The sequence below is a fragment of the Gasterosteus aculeatus genome, chromosome Y, assembly GCF_964276395.1.
Source record: "Gasterosteus aculeatus chromosome Y, fGasAcu3.hap1.1, whole genome shotgun sequence".
NCBI classification, from domain to species: domain Eukaryota; kingdom Metazoa; phylum Chordata; class Actinopteri; order Perciformes; family Gasterosteidae; genus Gasterosteus; species Gasterosteus aculeatus.
This window is the reverse complement of record NC_135709.1, coordinates 4,537,506-4,552,675: the sequence shown is the minus strand read 5'-3', so window position 1 is coordinate 4,552,675 and position 15,170 is coordinate 4,537,506. Positions and strand designations below refer to the sequence as shown.

General features: G+C 41.2%; 2 long non-coding RNA genes across 2 annotated transcripts; one reads left to right on the top strand and one right to left on the bottom strand.

The window, feature by feature from the left end:
• The first annotated feature begins 8,266 nt into the window (after positions 1 to 8,266).
• Positions 8,267 to 10,974, top strand: LOC120812809 (uncharacterized). The gene is made up of 2 exons (XR_005710738.2): positions 8,267 to 9,240; positions 9,364 to 10,974. It is a non-coding gene; the product is annotated as an uncharacterized LOC120812809 (long non-coding RNA).
• On the bottom strand, positions 10,956 to 13,616 carry LOC144390895 (uncharacterized). Its single transcript, XR_013454709.1, has 2 exons — positions 13,182 to 13,616; positions 10,956 to 12,443 (listed from the first exon to the last, which is right to left on the bottom strand). It is a non-coding gene; the product is annotated as an uncharacterized LOC144390895 (long non-coding RNA).
• Between the last annotated feature and the right edge of the window lie 1,554 nt (positions 13,617 to 15,170).

The following is a 15,170-nucleotide window of genomic DNA, read 5'->3' as shown; positions in this document are numbered from 1 at the left end:
TGTTGTCAAACACAAACAGATCTGTGCCCACTTTCGCCCATGGCCTGCTTGGAACCTCATGTGACATCAATGTTTCTTTTTGCTGTTTATTGTCCATCGACCTGCAGATATCACACTTGGCTATACAGTAATCCCTCGTTTATCGCGGGGGTTACGTTCCGAAAATGACCCGCGATAAGTGAAATCCGCGAAATAGAAAACTTTTTTTTTTTTTTACAATTAGCAACTATTACATGTATACAAATACAGTGACTCGCGTGTAGGCCGTTTCACTGCTCTTCAGACTGGGCCGCTGCATCCTGACTGCGCTCTGCAGTGTTCTCTTCTTCTGAAGCCCGCGGTGCAGGTGTGTTTGTTCGGGAGAAGAACATAGTGATAGGCAGCTGTTGTCGCTCTTTTTTCTTCTTTGCAAAAAGATCCTTGTACACCGACATGCCACCATCGATTACGTTGGAGAACTGTAATGAACGGCTCGGGAGTGAGTTTTTAGCGAATCAGAATGCAGAGCACAATGCACCAAAAAAAAAAAAAATGCAATATGAAAATCCGCGAAATAGCGAATCCGCGATAAGTGAACCGCGAAGTGGCGAGGGATCACTGTATAAGTCTTAATCTGGTCGTTCATGCCCAGCCAGTAGACACACTCTCTAGCTATACGTAGGCATCCTTCAACACCCAGATGCGATGAGTGTAATCGACCAGTGATGTCTGATCTCAGCGTGTCAGGAATTACGGCACGCTCACCCCTGAAGACTATTCCATCTTGGTGGCTTAATTCTCCTTGTAATGAGAAGTAAGGCCTGATTTCACTCGGTACCTGTGACTTGTCCTTGGGCCATCTCTGGCTCATTGTTTTAATGAGAAGCTGCAATGTGGTGTCTTTTTCTGTGGCAGACCTTATGTCATGAAGTCTGTCTGAGGAGATCGGTAAGTGTTGCACCATGTTGACAGTCTCTAGATCAGCTTCCACCGGTGTACTCTCAGGAAGATAGGCTCTGCTGAGAGTGTCGGCCAGTAACATGTCTCTTCCAGGCACATAAATGACATCCAAGTCATATTTTTGTATGCGCAGCATCATGCCCTGCAGCCTTTTGGGTGCACTCAGCAGGGGTTTGCGTACAATGGTTTCTAACGGCTTATGATCACTCTGTACAGTGACTTTGCGGCCATATGTGTATTGGTGGAATTTCTCCATGCTGAAAACCACTGCTAAAAACTCTTTTTCCATTTGGGCATAGTGCCCCTCAGTTTGTGTAAGTGCCCTGCTTGCGAAAGCGACTGGCTTCCCCATCTGCATCAGTGCTGCGCCCAAACCTGTGTCTGAAGCGTCACACTGTACTGTCAGCTCCTCCTCAGGGTTGTAATATCTCAATACTGGAGCATTCGCAATTGTCTCTTTCAGGTTGAGGAATGCCTCCCCATGTTCTGTTGTCCATGTCCACTCACTGTCTTTGTGTGTGTGTCAGGTATCTCAATACCTTGCATTGGTCTGAGTGGTGTGGGCAAAACTTGGTGAGGTAATTAACCATACCTATCAGCCTCTGCACTGCTTTTATATCCGTCGGTGCTGGCATCTGCCCGATGGCACGCACTTTTTCAGGATCCGCTTTGAGTCCATCTATCGTCAATCCGTGTCCAATGTATGTGGTCTCCTTCTGTTGCAGTCTGAATTTTTCTGCATTCAATTTTATGTTCTTTTCCCTGCATCTGTCGAGAAACTGTTTCAGTTTTCCATCGTGATCCCGTTCCGCTTCCTCTTGTGTCTCCCCCTGTCCTGTGATCAGGATGTCATCCGCAATTATGTATAGACCAGGTACATTATACAGCGCTTGTGTCAGCTTTCTCTGGAATAATTCAGGGGCCGGACTTATCCCCATCGGCATCCTCCGCCATCTGTACCTTCCAAATGGAGTGGCAAATGTTGTCAAATAGCTAGACTCCTCCTCCAGCTGTACATGCCAGAATCCACTCTTGACATCACACACTGTGAACACTTTAGCTTTTGACAAGTCTGGTAAGATGTCCTCGATGGTTGGAAGTGGGAAGTGACTGCGTTTTAGTGCTTTGTTCAAGGGTTTGGGATCAATACAGACCCTTGGCTTGCCATTCTGTTTCTGTACTACCACCATAGCACTGATCCAGTCTGTGCTGCATTCTACAAGAGTGATTATCCCTCTGTGTTGCAGGTCTCTAAGCTCTTCCTTCAGTGGTTTCATCAGGGCCACTGGAACCCATCTCTTTGGCAGCTGCACCGGCTTCACTGTGCTGTCCACCTCCATCTTGTATTTTCCTCCAAGGCAGCCATCTCCAGTGAACACGTCAGCATAACTTGTTTTGATTTGTTCCATCGTCCCCCCTGTTGTCGGTTTTCCTGTTGTGATTATACTGTCTATTGTTATGATATTCTCATGGTGCACTTTAATCAGTTTCATCGCCTCACTGGCTTTCCGACCCAGCAGAGGCTCTGCACCGTCTGTGTTCAGCACTTGAACTCCAAGCGATATTGTTTGTGATTTCTTGGATTTCTTATTTTAATGTTACATTTCCCCATTGGCCTCAGCTTGCTTTTGTTGTACATAACTAGTACACTTTTAGTGTGTTCTAGCTCGGTGTCTGGATTCAGCAGATTAATGGGGATGATGTTGCAACTAGCACCACAGTCTATTTGGAATTTGACCATGTCTTTGCCTAGTAGCATACCAGCATAGAGTAGCTGAGTGTCCTCTTTAACAGTGTTGTTATCTTTCACATCCTGTTCTCTCTCTGGGTCTTCATCTTTGCCCAAGTCTGTCTCCACTGCATCCACTATCTCAGTGTCTGTCACAGAACGCCGGACATTTCTGTTTGGTCCTTTCATGTGTTCTTCTGCAGAATTTACACTCCACTGTGTCGTTACCTTTCCACTGGTACTGCGCCCCTTGAACAGCATGCACCTCTTCAACCATCGGCCCGGTGATGGTTTTAACGTTCTCCTTGGAGAGCTCTGCTGCTCTGCACAGTTGTAAACATGTGTCCAGTGTCCAGTTTTTCTCCCGCAGCAGTCTTTCTCTCATAATTGTGTTGTTACCACCACACACAATCCTATCACGAAGGAGCGAGTCTCTCAAAGTCCCAAAGTTGCATGTTTTGGCCAGCAGTCTCAGTTCAGTGACATAACTGTCTATATTTTCACTGGCGTCCTGATTTCTCGTGAAGAAACAATAGCGTTCGACAATCTCGTTCACGCTGGGGTTGCAATGATCATCAAACTTGTGATGTGATGATGTTCTCTATCTTCCATGCATCCCTAGCTGTGTCGCCCATCAGGGTATCCAAAAGTTCTCTGCCACTCTCGCCGACAAGATAGCTGAACAGTTTTACCTTCTGTTTATCGTCAGCTTCAGCCATTGTCAGATCCACATACAGCACAAACTCATCCCTCCAATTCTTCCATGTTTTAGAGAGGTTGCTGGAGCCCAAACACAACGTCTGTGGCGGCTTAAGTCCCTCCATGGAATCACACGGCAGTCGCGCGCTAGCGGCTCAACCTAGCAGCGGTTAACTCTCTTCAGACCGGAGAAAACTAGTACGCACTCAGACCGACTCCTCCTCCGCTGCCAACATGTTATAACGCGGTACTTAATCACAAACACGAGCACACTCTTCCATGTCTCACCTAACTGGGTTGTAAACTTTAATAAACTTCCACGTCGCATGTACGGTCCATCTTGCTCGGTCCGGTTACAAAACAGTGGTTTTCCAATAACAGTCCGTGTGACTCACGGAACTAAACAATGGTTCCTACATATAGTTCCTATTGTTACAGTAATGACGGCAGCTTTCTCCTTGGACGGGTCAACAACCAACTGGCAGTTAGTAGTACATCTGAATGCATCTTGTACGGTCCTATCCACCATTCCATTTACATGGTTCAATAGCAGTGCATACGGTCCGTTTACAAGACGGTGGCTTATGCATGACCGGACAAAGGGCTCCCCACTCAGTGCATCGGCTATCACATTCTTTGTACCAGGGACATAGTTCAGGTCAAAATTGTATGCTGCGAGCTTTGAAACCCATCTTTGTTCACATGCATCTAACCTAGTCTTAGTCAAGATGTATGTTAATGGATTATTATCCGTCCAGACTGTAAAACATCGCTCTTTCAGCCAGTGGCTAAACTTGTCGCAGACCGCACATTTAAGTGCAAGGAAGTCGATGTGCTGGATAGTTTAGCTGGGAATGTGACCGTGTCTTGCTCGCAAACGCCACCGGTCTGGCAACTTTTCCATCAGGAGGAAAGTACAGCTGCGAAAGTACAGCTCCTAGGCCATCAAAGGAGGCGGCAATAGCGAGGATGAATGGTGAGCTAAAGTCTACATGGGCCAACGCAACACTGTGCACAAGCTTGTGTTTCAATGTTCTGAATGCCTCCCTTCACTCATCAGTGAACTAAAGGTAAGTGCTAGATCTTTACTGGTGCAGTGTCTGATGAACAGCCATTTGACTTTAATGTTCTGGCTGTCAAATGTTTTTGGCTGCTCTTCAAGACAACTTGTAGTAACATCAGCAGCTCGGTTTAGTCTAAGCCAATACTCGTATGGATCTTCCTGTTGTTTTGGCATGGTGGAGTAAAAGTCAGCCAATGGCACAGAGGAGCAATGGCTCGTACTGAAGTGTCTACAAAGGACCACGTAGATCGCCTGTGGGTTACGTCGGACATCAACTTCACCGTTTCTTATACCAAATCTCACAACGTCCTTGGCTCTGCCTTTTAGGTAAATGAGAATTTCCTCACTCTGATTTTCAACCAGAATGCCACTCTTTCTGATATAATATTTCATTGAATCTTCCCATTCGTCACCAGACAGCGTATCCGAACTCTCCCCTCGGAATACAGGTGGGTCCTTAACTCCTCTCTGAGTTACCAGCTGCACTTGGGGGAGATCCGGTGTGTGGTTGCAGCCCTTTGTTTGGGTCGTTTATTCATGACTTGTGTCTACAAAAGCTGCAGGTCTTGATGTGCTGAGATGTGACATAATGCTATCAGCTAGCTGCTGCCCTATCTGTTGAACAATAGTGCTCATCTGGTCAACTAGTCTCCCACTATCTGGGGGAGGATCTGGAACGGATGTACTAGCGAAGTGTGGTGGAGGTAACTTAACTATTGGCTGACCCTGAGGTGTCACAAAATCCCTATGTCTGAAAGGCCTGTGTACCAGATCTTCACCAAAAGCTGTTCTATCCCCCACCTGTTGGTCAGCTAGTTAAAAGGGAACCGGTGTGATGCGCAGCCCTCTCCCCCTGCCAAAACTGAGAGGAGTCATGTTGGATGTACCAAAGTCATTGAAACTCATGCTCGATGATAAAAGACCCACTCGACCACAAGCAAATATGGCTGTTGTTCGCTAAACACAACTGAGAGTTTGAAACTACAAATAAAGAACCTCAGCTCCAAGTTGAAGTTGGAGAGAAGACACCTGCCCGGTCCGGCGTAGGTCATGGACGAGTCAAAAAAAACGGACAATAAACATATCACTAACTTAATGAAAACATGGCAACTTTAAACAAAGACAACGGGCATCTAAAATAATAAAGCTAGCTACACCATGAATGAAATGAGTAAACATTTTCCACGGACATAAAAAAGAAACGTTACCTTCTTTTAATCCTCCACTGAGGATTACCCACAATCCTTCCTTTTTACCGTCCGTTTGGTTTGTGTACCACTTTGTGGCAGTAGATGGCGTAGTTCAGCCAATTTAGAAGTACAAGAAAAAAACGGAACAGACTTAAGGGGAAGACAGTAAACATGCTGTTGTTCCTTAACAAAAACTTGTGAATGATGGAAAGTGTCAATGTTGGATGCTTTTGTTGAAGTGTTTTCCTGTTAACATGTTCATGTAACGTGAATTAAGATGCAACCCTTCATTTTTATAGTGGTTCTTATTTTTGTTTATTATTCTGATAATTATTCTAATGGTTTTATTATTTACTTATGATCTTTTTTTAGTGATGGAAACACCTTTTTCAAACACTCTTGTTTTTCTGTTGTTGTAATAGCTCGGCTAGCATATTGTCAATGAGGCCGCTACCTTTTTAGTTTAAAGTTTAAAATAAATAAATAAATAAGTGACTATGATGTCTTGTATTCTTAAGTTTTGTATTTAAAATACACTACTTTTTTTAGATCTACCATCCACAAGTATCGGTATTGGATCGGTATCACCGATATCAGCCTGAATTTTACTGAATTTTAATCTGTGGTATCGAACATCACTACTGGTCGGCGGAACTGCCGTGCACGGTAAAAGGACAAGAAAAACGCCTGGTGACGCGTGGGGAATATGTCAGAGGGACGAGCACACATAATTAGGAGAAAATCCGGTCAATTTTCAAAATAAAATATTTTTCCGAAAAAAAAAAAATATCAGCTTTCTGTGGTGTGGCCCGGTGGTTGGGGACCACTGAGCTAGAGGACAAGAGACATTCAGGGGAAAATATGTCTATCCCCGACATTGAAAAGACGTTGCAAAATGATTTCAAAGTGAACGTTTTTTTCAATGTCTATTTTAGATCACATTTCAACGTGATTTTTTATACTATTTTAGAGGTTTAAAAAGAAACTACGTCCACATTTGTAAGTTTACCACCGATATTTAAATCACGTTAAAAACGGGTCTAGCCGATACGTGAACGTCTTTTAAACATCTACGAATAGACGTTGTAAAAACTTTCACTTTTGAAGAATTTTGCAACGTCTTTTCAACGTCGGGCCATAGACGTCTTTTAAACGTTGTTTCAACGGATGAATTGCTCAAGTTACATGCTTCATCACAGTTGTCGTGTTAACAGTCCTTAACAACGACAAACACATTGATTTATTAATTTGTATTTAATATAATAATAAATAACACAACACTATACACATAACACTTTCCTAATTAAAAACAAAAGAAAAATAAAATATATATTTCAGGGAAATAAACAATGGAATTATAAGTGCAGAAACAACATGGACAAGTTAGTTTAGAATTCTGTGTTTGTAGTTCATTTTCAGATTCTGTAACAAGATCTGGCTCTGAGTCACTTGAATTGGGATAGTATACCAGTAATCAGCTGCATTTCCCTCATCCTCACTTGATGATTCTTTGTGTGAAGGGAGTCAGAGTGCAGAGAACACCCCTCAATTGCAGATTCCTCTGGTCAACGTGTTTATTCAATTCAAATCATTTTATTTAGTTGTTGGAATGCATTATTGATGGAATGCATTAAGCATTCCAACTATTGTTCTTCGAATCTTTATTCAACATATTTGTATTATTCTATTTCTATAGACTATGACTTTTCACCTTTCTACCTCTTATGCTTGTATTTATATAAATCAATAATCATTAATATTTTAACATGGTTTTCAAAGGGAGTTTGTTTTCAAATCCTCTTAAACTTCTTCAACTTTCAGCTTCGCCAATCTTTCAGCTACAGACATCATTTAAACTTTCACACAAGTCTCAACTATTTTATAAAAAAAACTGCTTGTTGATATCTCTTCTACTTTTGTCATAATCACTGATTATGTTTCACTAGTTCTTCGCTCCGTTTCTGACTTTTACATGAGTGTGTAGTGCGTTTCTTAGAGGGCGACCTCGAGGGCTAGAGTGTGAGGCAGCGCCAGAATCTGGTTAAAAAAATATGGAACTTCGGTCCTTCCAGCCAAAGTATACACTTACATTTCTTTGGATTAATGATGGCATGGTTGTGCTGATTGGATTAATGTGGCTATGGAATCCCAGAGTTCTTTAGTTTTGGCCTACGGAGACCAACAGTCACAGGACCTCTGATAAAAGCCCCATAGGCTCCAATACAAATCTGCCGACATATTTCTAAAACATCCAGAAGGTACAGGTTTTGTAAACGGCCACGGGAGCCGTATTTATTACCGGACAGACATGAAAACGACATCTTTGCGTTTGGTAGAGTCTTATGTCTCGCACAAACGTCTTATTTTTTAGATAGCTGTTATAGTTTTGCGCGAGGACACTTGTTTGAGGTGTGGTTTCTTGGTAAAATCCGTTCACTCTGCGCGGTTCACTCTGCGCAGCTAACACGGCGCTAGCTAGTAGTGATGTGTCGGTCGCGAACGAAACGGCTCTGAGAGCCGGCTCTTTGACGTGAACGACGGGAGCCGGCTCCTGATTGGGAGTCGCTTTGTTTTTGTTTTTTGTTTCTCTCTCTCTCTCTCTCTCTCTCTCTCTCTCTCAAGCCGCATTTTATCGGTCAATATGTGTGGTGGCGTCTCTGTGCCGCGCTGAGCACAGGGGGGAGGGGCGGGACTTACACACACAGCAGCACAGCACACAGCAAGCACACAAACAGGGAGGCGAGTCACAAGAGAGAAAGAGAGCAACGGACTGCAAAGGTAAAAAAAGAAAGTTAAGAAATTGAGTGTCAACAGGAAACGCAGCAAAATCTGGACATATTTCAATTACATTGACCTAAGGCAGAATGTAGAGTCTGCAAGACTAAAATCTCTGCACGCCACCCCAATCGAGCTGGCTCCACAAACAACCTGCACAGGCACATGAGAACTGTCCATCCTTTAGTCCAATTGGAAGACAAAAGACAAGAAAGTGAACCTGATAGTAATGAAGGTGCCAGTATGTCTACTACAACTGCAACTGCAGTGTCTCCTGCATCGTCCAATACACCACCACAACCACCTGAAAGTACAACCCAGAGCTATAGACAAGTTTCCTGAGTGAAATAAGCGGGCCGCCATTGGCCTTTCACTCTGCCAACGACTTCCGGTTGTGTCTGCAAAGCACTTCCGGTTAGCGAGTTAGCGTCTTTTACGGTCTTTGGTGAGAGTGCAGAAAAAGTCAACTATAGATGGTGTTACACGCCGACCTGGCTCCGGGACATATTGTGCTGTTCACGGTTGCAACAACTCGTGGCGATTGCTGAATGTTTGGTCGGAAGGAGAATGTTTCGACCATCAACCATCTACAAGGCGCCAATGTGGATGTGCTCCCCCGTATGCGTTGTATGAGAAACCAAAAACAGATGTTGAATCTCGGAAGTGGCTAGCGGCTTTGACGTTGAAGAATCCGCCCAAAAGACTGTTTGTTTGTTCTTATCACTTCATTGATAAAAATCCCACAGAGGAAAACCCTTTCCCGGAACTTTGGTTGGGATACGAGCGACCTCCTCAGCAAAAGAGACGTAAACTCGACAGAAACACAAGTGACACGCAATCGGATGGTAAGTGTATCTTGATATTTTTCTGGTTTGCAGCATAAGTTCGACTGTTGATATAACGTTATGTGTCTCTGTCCTGTGTTAGTAGGGTATATACATTTATAGTTGATGCTGTTTGTCTTTTAGAAGTGTGCATCGAGCCGAAGTTTAAAGATGCTGCAATACAATGGGAGGACCTAACAAAAACTGACCACACGCGGCAAAGTTGGACCACGTGAACAAATCGACGCAGACTGAGGGTCAGACTGTGGCTGATGATATGCTCCTGGATGATGATACCTCGCTGCTGTACACAGAACTGTGTCTATTATATTTTTTTACTTTGGTGAAAACGATGTTGCCATTTAGTAAACCATCATGTAGTATTCCTGTTGTTGACGAAATACTGATGACCCTCATGAAACTGAACTGAACCTTGTGTTGGGGGATGTGGCAAAGCGCTTTAAAGTGTCTAAAGGTGAAGTAAGTAAGGTGATTGCTCACTGGATTGATACATTGGGTGAGCAGCTTGAACCCATGGTTGCCTGGCTGCCAAGAAGTGTTATTCGTGCTAACATGCCACCATCCTTTAAAAAGAACCACACCCAGACCACTTGCATCATCGATTGTGCTGAAACGGCTATTCAGAGAGCTATAAACCTTAACTGTAGGAGTGCCACTTTCAGTCATTACAAGGGAACCAATACTGCCAAATATCTTGTTGCTGTGTCACCTCAATGTTTATATCAGAGGCCTATGCTGGTAAAAGCAGTGATAAGTTCATCACTATAAACAGTGGGTTTCTGGAGGCCCTAAGGCCTGGTGATGAGGTAATGGCTGACAGGGGTTTCACGATTCGAGATGTGCTACATGAAAAGAAGGTGAAATTAAATATTCCTGCCTTTACCTACAAGCGTGGTCAATTGACCAATGAGCAGGTAACGCGCACTAGACGAGTGGCCAATGTCCGTATACATGTGGAGAGGGCAATCCGAAGACTTAAAGTCTTCAAAATTCTGTCCCAAACTGTCCCCATCTCCATGACCCCGAGGTTGGACAAGATTCTTATCATATGTGCTGCTTTAGCAAACATGAGGTCCAGACTCATCCGACTGCCATATGAGGTGTAAGTCCTTATGAAAAGTAAAACCTGGATCATCTGCAGGTTTTTTTTTGTACATATTCCTTTTATATATATTTATATATATATATATGGTAACACTTTATTTTAAGGATCAGAAATTAGACACTAATTAATGACTAATAACTGCATTTGTAAGTAACTAGTTATACTTGTGTGCCATTACAAGCTATTTATAAGGCCTTTATTGGCTGTTCTCTTATTTTTGTCTTATAGCCCCTTTATATTTGTTTCTGTCCTAACAATCTACTAATTAGCTAAAAATAAATCAAACTAATAGCTTGTACTGTGCCAATTACATACTTTGCAAATTTAAATGTCTGTTGAAATGCCCATTCTATATTTATTTCATACTTATAAGCTACAACAGCCAATAAAGGGCTAATCTAGTCTAATTTCTGATCCTTAAATAAAGTGTTGCCATATATATATATATATAAATAAATTTCAGCTAGAAACCTGTGTAAATTTATTGTTATTGTTCTCTTTCTGGTATTGTGATTATTAGTAAGCCAAAACAGAGTTTTAACTAAGAAAAACTTGTGTGAGTGCTATTCTTTTTCTTGTATTGTAAATATTGACACATGACAATAAACAATTTGATTTTTCAGAAGAAATGAATTAATTTTTATTGATCCTATTCCATAACAAAGGGACAATTTCATTAACTCCTTAATGGCTGCATTTTTTTTAATAATTAAATAAAAACAAAGTAAATACAGGAAAAAATCTCAAAATATTACAAAAAGACGAATAAAATAAAATATTAAATAAATAAAGATAAATGATAAGTGACTGATATAAAAATAAATAAAAGTAAAAGAAAATTAATTAATTAAACAAATCAGTTTGATAAAAATAAATAAAAGCTAGAAAGGATTTGTCACCAATTTGTGACCACAGGGGACAAGGGGTTCAAAAAGGAATGACTAATCACCCCAGTACACATAAGGAGGTCATGCTGATTTTACAACATTCATGTATCTGGAGCACAACTCCAGCCTTCCATCATCGAAGTCATCGACAACCTTTGGCAACATGTGGGTGAAATAGAAGGAGTGTAGCCTTGAGATATGTCCCTCAACAAAGGTTTGGTCGTAGGGCACGTTGAGCTGCAGACATTCAGTGTTACTCCAAATTACCAACAAGGCTTGCCGTAGGCCTGTGCAGTGCATGCCCAGTTGCACCTGCATGTAATATCCCTTTGGCCCATTGAAGGACAGATGGAAGTCCCCAGTGGGCATGCGTTTGATCTCACTGCTTTTAGCAGCAAGTGCTTCAGTAAGGGACTTGTTTTTGACTAAGACAGGGCACTTTATCTCCAGTAGTGTGTCTCTGTTCATGACACCATCCGGACTCGCAGCAAGCCATGGCTCACTCGGGCAAACCACCAAACCTTTCACATCGATGTCATGACCTTGGTCTTGCAGGTATTGCCTGGCGTGCTCTTCACCCTCTGCTCCTTGCCGGGTTGCCGTGTTACCGTGAAAGGTAGGATGGAGGTGTTCAGACAAGAATTTGTCTGGTGCTGTGGTAGCCCGAACTGGCACATTCTTGGCTGTGCTTGCTGTTATCCGTACCCGTCGCATGTCATGCCACAGTTGTTCCCTGCTCTGTTCTTTTGTGTGCTGCTCAATGTACATAAATTGGGTTGTGGTCATGTCAATGTATGTGGTGTAGAATGCCCTACATTTCTCACATTCAAGTTGTGTGTTGTGATCACCATGATGTAGGGGCAGTGGAGCTTTTGATGTCTCGGCAGACTGAGCAGGGAGGCTGGTGTTAAAAGTGAGCTGCATTAGTCCACTGCCAGGTGCAGTAAAAAGGGCCGTTATTGGTGTGGAGAGACAGTAATTTTTCCATTCTTCCAGTGTCTCATGGACTTTTACCTTGCGACTAGGTGTAGAGACTATGCTGGAGGAGGATGCATGTGAAGCTGGTTGGTATAGATTATTTCTGCTGTGTCTTCGGAAAGACACGTCTCTGTTTTTTGCTGCCCAGTATTGCTTTTTGTCCCGGCATTCCAGCAATTCTGCACATCAGTGCAGGCAAGCCCTGTCTTCCCTTGCCTCACAGCATTTGCTACCTGCAGACAGATAGAAACAAAATCACACACTTTTTAAATAATGGTTTGAGCATCACAGCACAATTGACTTCTTTTAGAGACAACATTTTGTAAATGAAAATAACAAGGGTATGATGAAGGTAGAGCGTTTTTGTTACTTTTCAAAACAATTAATGAGCTGGGCCTGCAGCAATCAACATCAATGTTTAACCCCTTAATGCCTGAATTTATTTAGACTTATATAAAAAAAATCTGGAAAAATATGAAAAGAATAATAAAACAATAGAAAAAAATATAATTAAGTGTTAAATAAATAAATAACATTTAACAAATTGATAAATTATAAGTGAATAATATAAAAAAAAGAGTAAAAGCAACCAGATAGATAAAATAAATGAGTTTGATAAAAACATGTCTCTGTTTTGCGGTAAAATGCTATAGATTTGCACTCAAATACGGAAGGCTTATTATTCGCGGAAGTCAACACAGTCTACTAATTATTACGCAGATGAATGTCAGCTTTTTCATAGAAAAAAAAAGTAAGTTAATACCTTTATCCATTCCGAAGCTATTAACAGATATGTCAGGGGTGCGCACTTTGACGCTCGTCAGTCGACTTTGAAGGGTTAAAGCATGCTTTTAGTGCAGGCAGGCTAGAGGGGATTACTTTTTCTTTTTATTACTCTTCGTGTTCTGTTATATATTAACACACGGATTCATACAAACATCTTAATACAAGCATAAGATGAGCTAACGTACCTTCCAAAGCACGGCGGCTGCATGGCTACAGGTACAGCCTGCAGTCTCCACATCTCCCGTCTTGGTAACCAAAACCCAGGCGTTATGCGCTGAATTGTTAACGGACTGGCTTGGTTGAACATCGGCTTTTAGGTAAATTAAACTGCCCATATAGTGTAAATGTACACAGCCCACTTTGTCGGAATGGAGGTACTGAAACGCCTCTGAGCTTTTCAGGTTTTTAATTGCATTCCCATCCACCGCCACGGAATCAATAAAATAAGAAAAGATCTTGGATGTTGTGATGCTGGGCCATATCGACATGTTGTCCGCCCATGATGTTACCTTACTTGGATGCCGAATGGTCAAAACACCATTTTTAACCAGATTTTCGGTCGAATGTTGCCATTCCAAAGCCATTTTTACACCACTACTCAGCCTGCGCCGGAAGTTCTTGGCAGAAACAGGAAGTAAACCGGAAGTGCCCGGGAAACTTGTCTATATGAGCCAATTTTTGCAAAAGTCTATGACCGCAGCAAGACAGAAGACAAATGATGAAAAACTGGCCAAAATGATTGCATGTGATTTCCAACCATTTTCAGTTGTGGATGACAAAGGATTCAGAAGGTTTATTCATACACTGAATCCAATGTATGCAATTGAAGTTTAAAATAGTTAAAAGTTAGTAAAGTTCATTTGCAAACAGTTAAACGTTTGTTTTTGCACTTTCTAATTTATTTATCACTCTGTAGAGTGTATAAATAAAAGTGTATTTATATAATACACATTTGGTATAGTGTTTTTTTTACATTAGTAATTCATATTGCACATCATTTTACATTATTGTTGGTGATAAATAAATTTAAGCACCAAAAAATCAGAAGAGCCATTTGGGAGCTGAAAGAGCAGGCTCTTTTTAGTGAGCTAAGCCAAAAGAGACAGTTCTCTAAAAAGAGCGGTAATTCCCATCACTAGTACCAAACGGCTGACAAGTTGCTAAAACAGCCAGTGAAAATCTCTCATGTCTTTAGATAGCTAGCGAGGCTGTCTTTGATTGCCTTTGTGGCACTGACTCATGCAGACATAATACTACCGGCATTACTGCTATTAATACTTCAACGACTACTCATTTTACTACTACAACTAGTGGTATTACTACAAATGATACTATTACTATCACTACTACTTCTAGTATTTCTACTGCTATTGAAATGACTATTAGTAGTAGTACTAAAATACTACTTCTAGTAGTGACTCTGCAACTGACACGACTAGGGAAAAGTACTACTAGTATTTCTACTGGTATTAATACTACAATTACTACTAATGTTACTACAAATACTATGACTAATAATATTAGTATTCCAGCTGTTTCTACTGCTATTGATACTTAACCTACTATTGCTACTTCTACTGCTAGTACTACTCATACCACAATTACAAATATAACTAATACTACTACTAATATTACTACAAACAATTTAAAACCTCTTTTTATTCATCTCAGCTTTTGTCATTTCTGTATTTTTAAAAATTCATTTAAGCTCCCGCAACTTCTGTATTTTTTAGGAAATCTATTGAAATTCAGCTTCTCCCATTTCTGTATTTTCAGCAGTTCTTTCAAATAATTTCAGCTTTTATTATGCCTGTATTAACAGAAATGTTTTAATATTGATTTCTGTATTTTTTGCAATATTTCACATTCATTTCAGCTGTTTTAATTTCTGATTTTTCAGCAAATCTATTTCTATTTCAGCTTCTCCCATTTATGTCTTTTCAGCAATTTCAAATTAATTTATGTTTTTCTAATATCTGTAATTTCAGAAAATGTATTCAAATTCTTTTCAACTTTCTGTAATTTCAGCTATTCATTCATTTCAGCTTTCATCTTTTGGCATTCCAACGCATTTTCAGCAGGAAACACATTTTCTAGTTAAGCTTTGCAATCTGTAAACATGCAACATCCTTTCACAAAATCCCCAAAATGTAAAAAACCTTCAACCAGGAGAA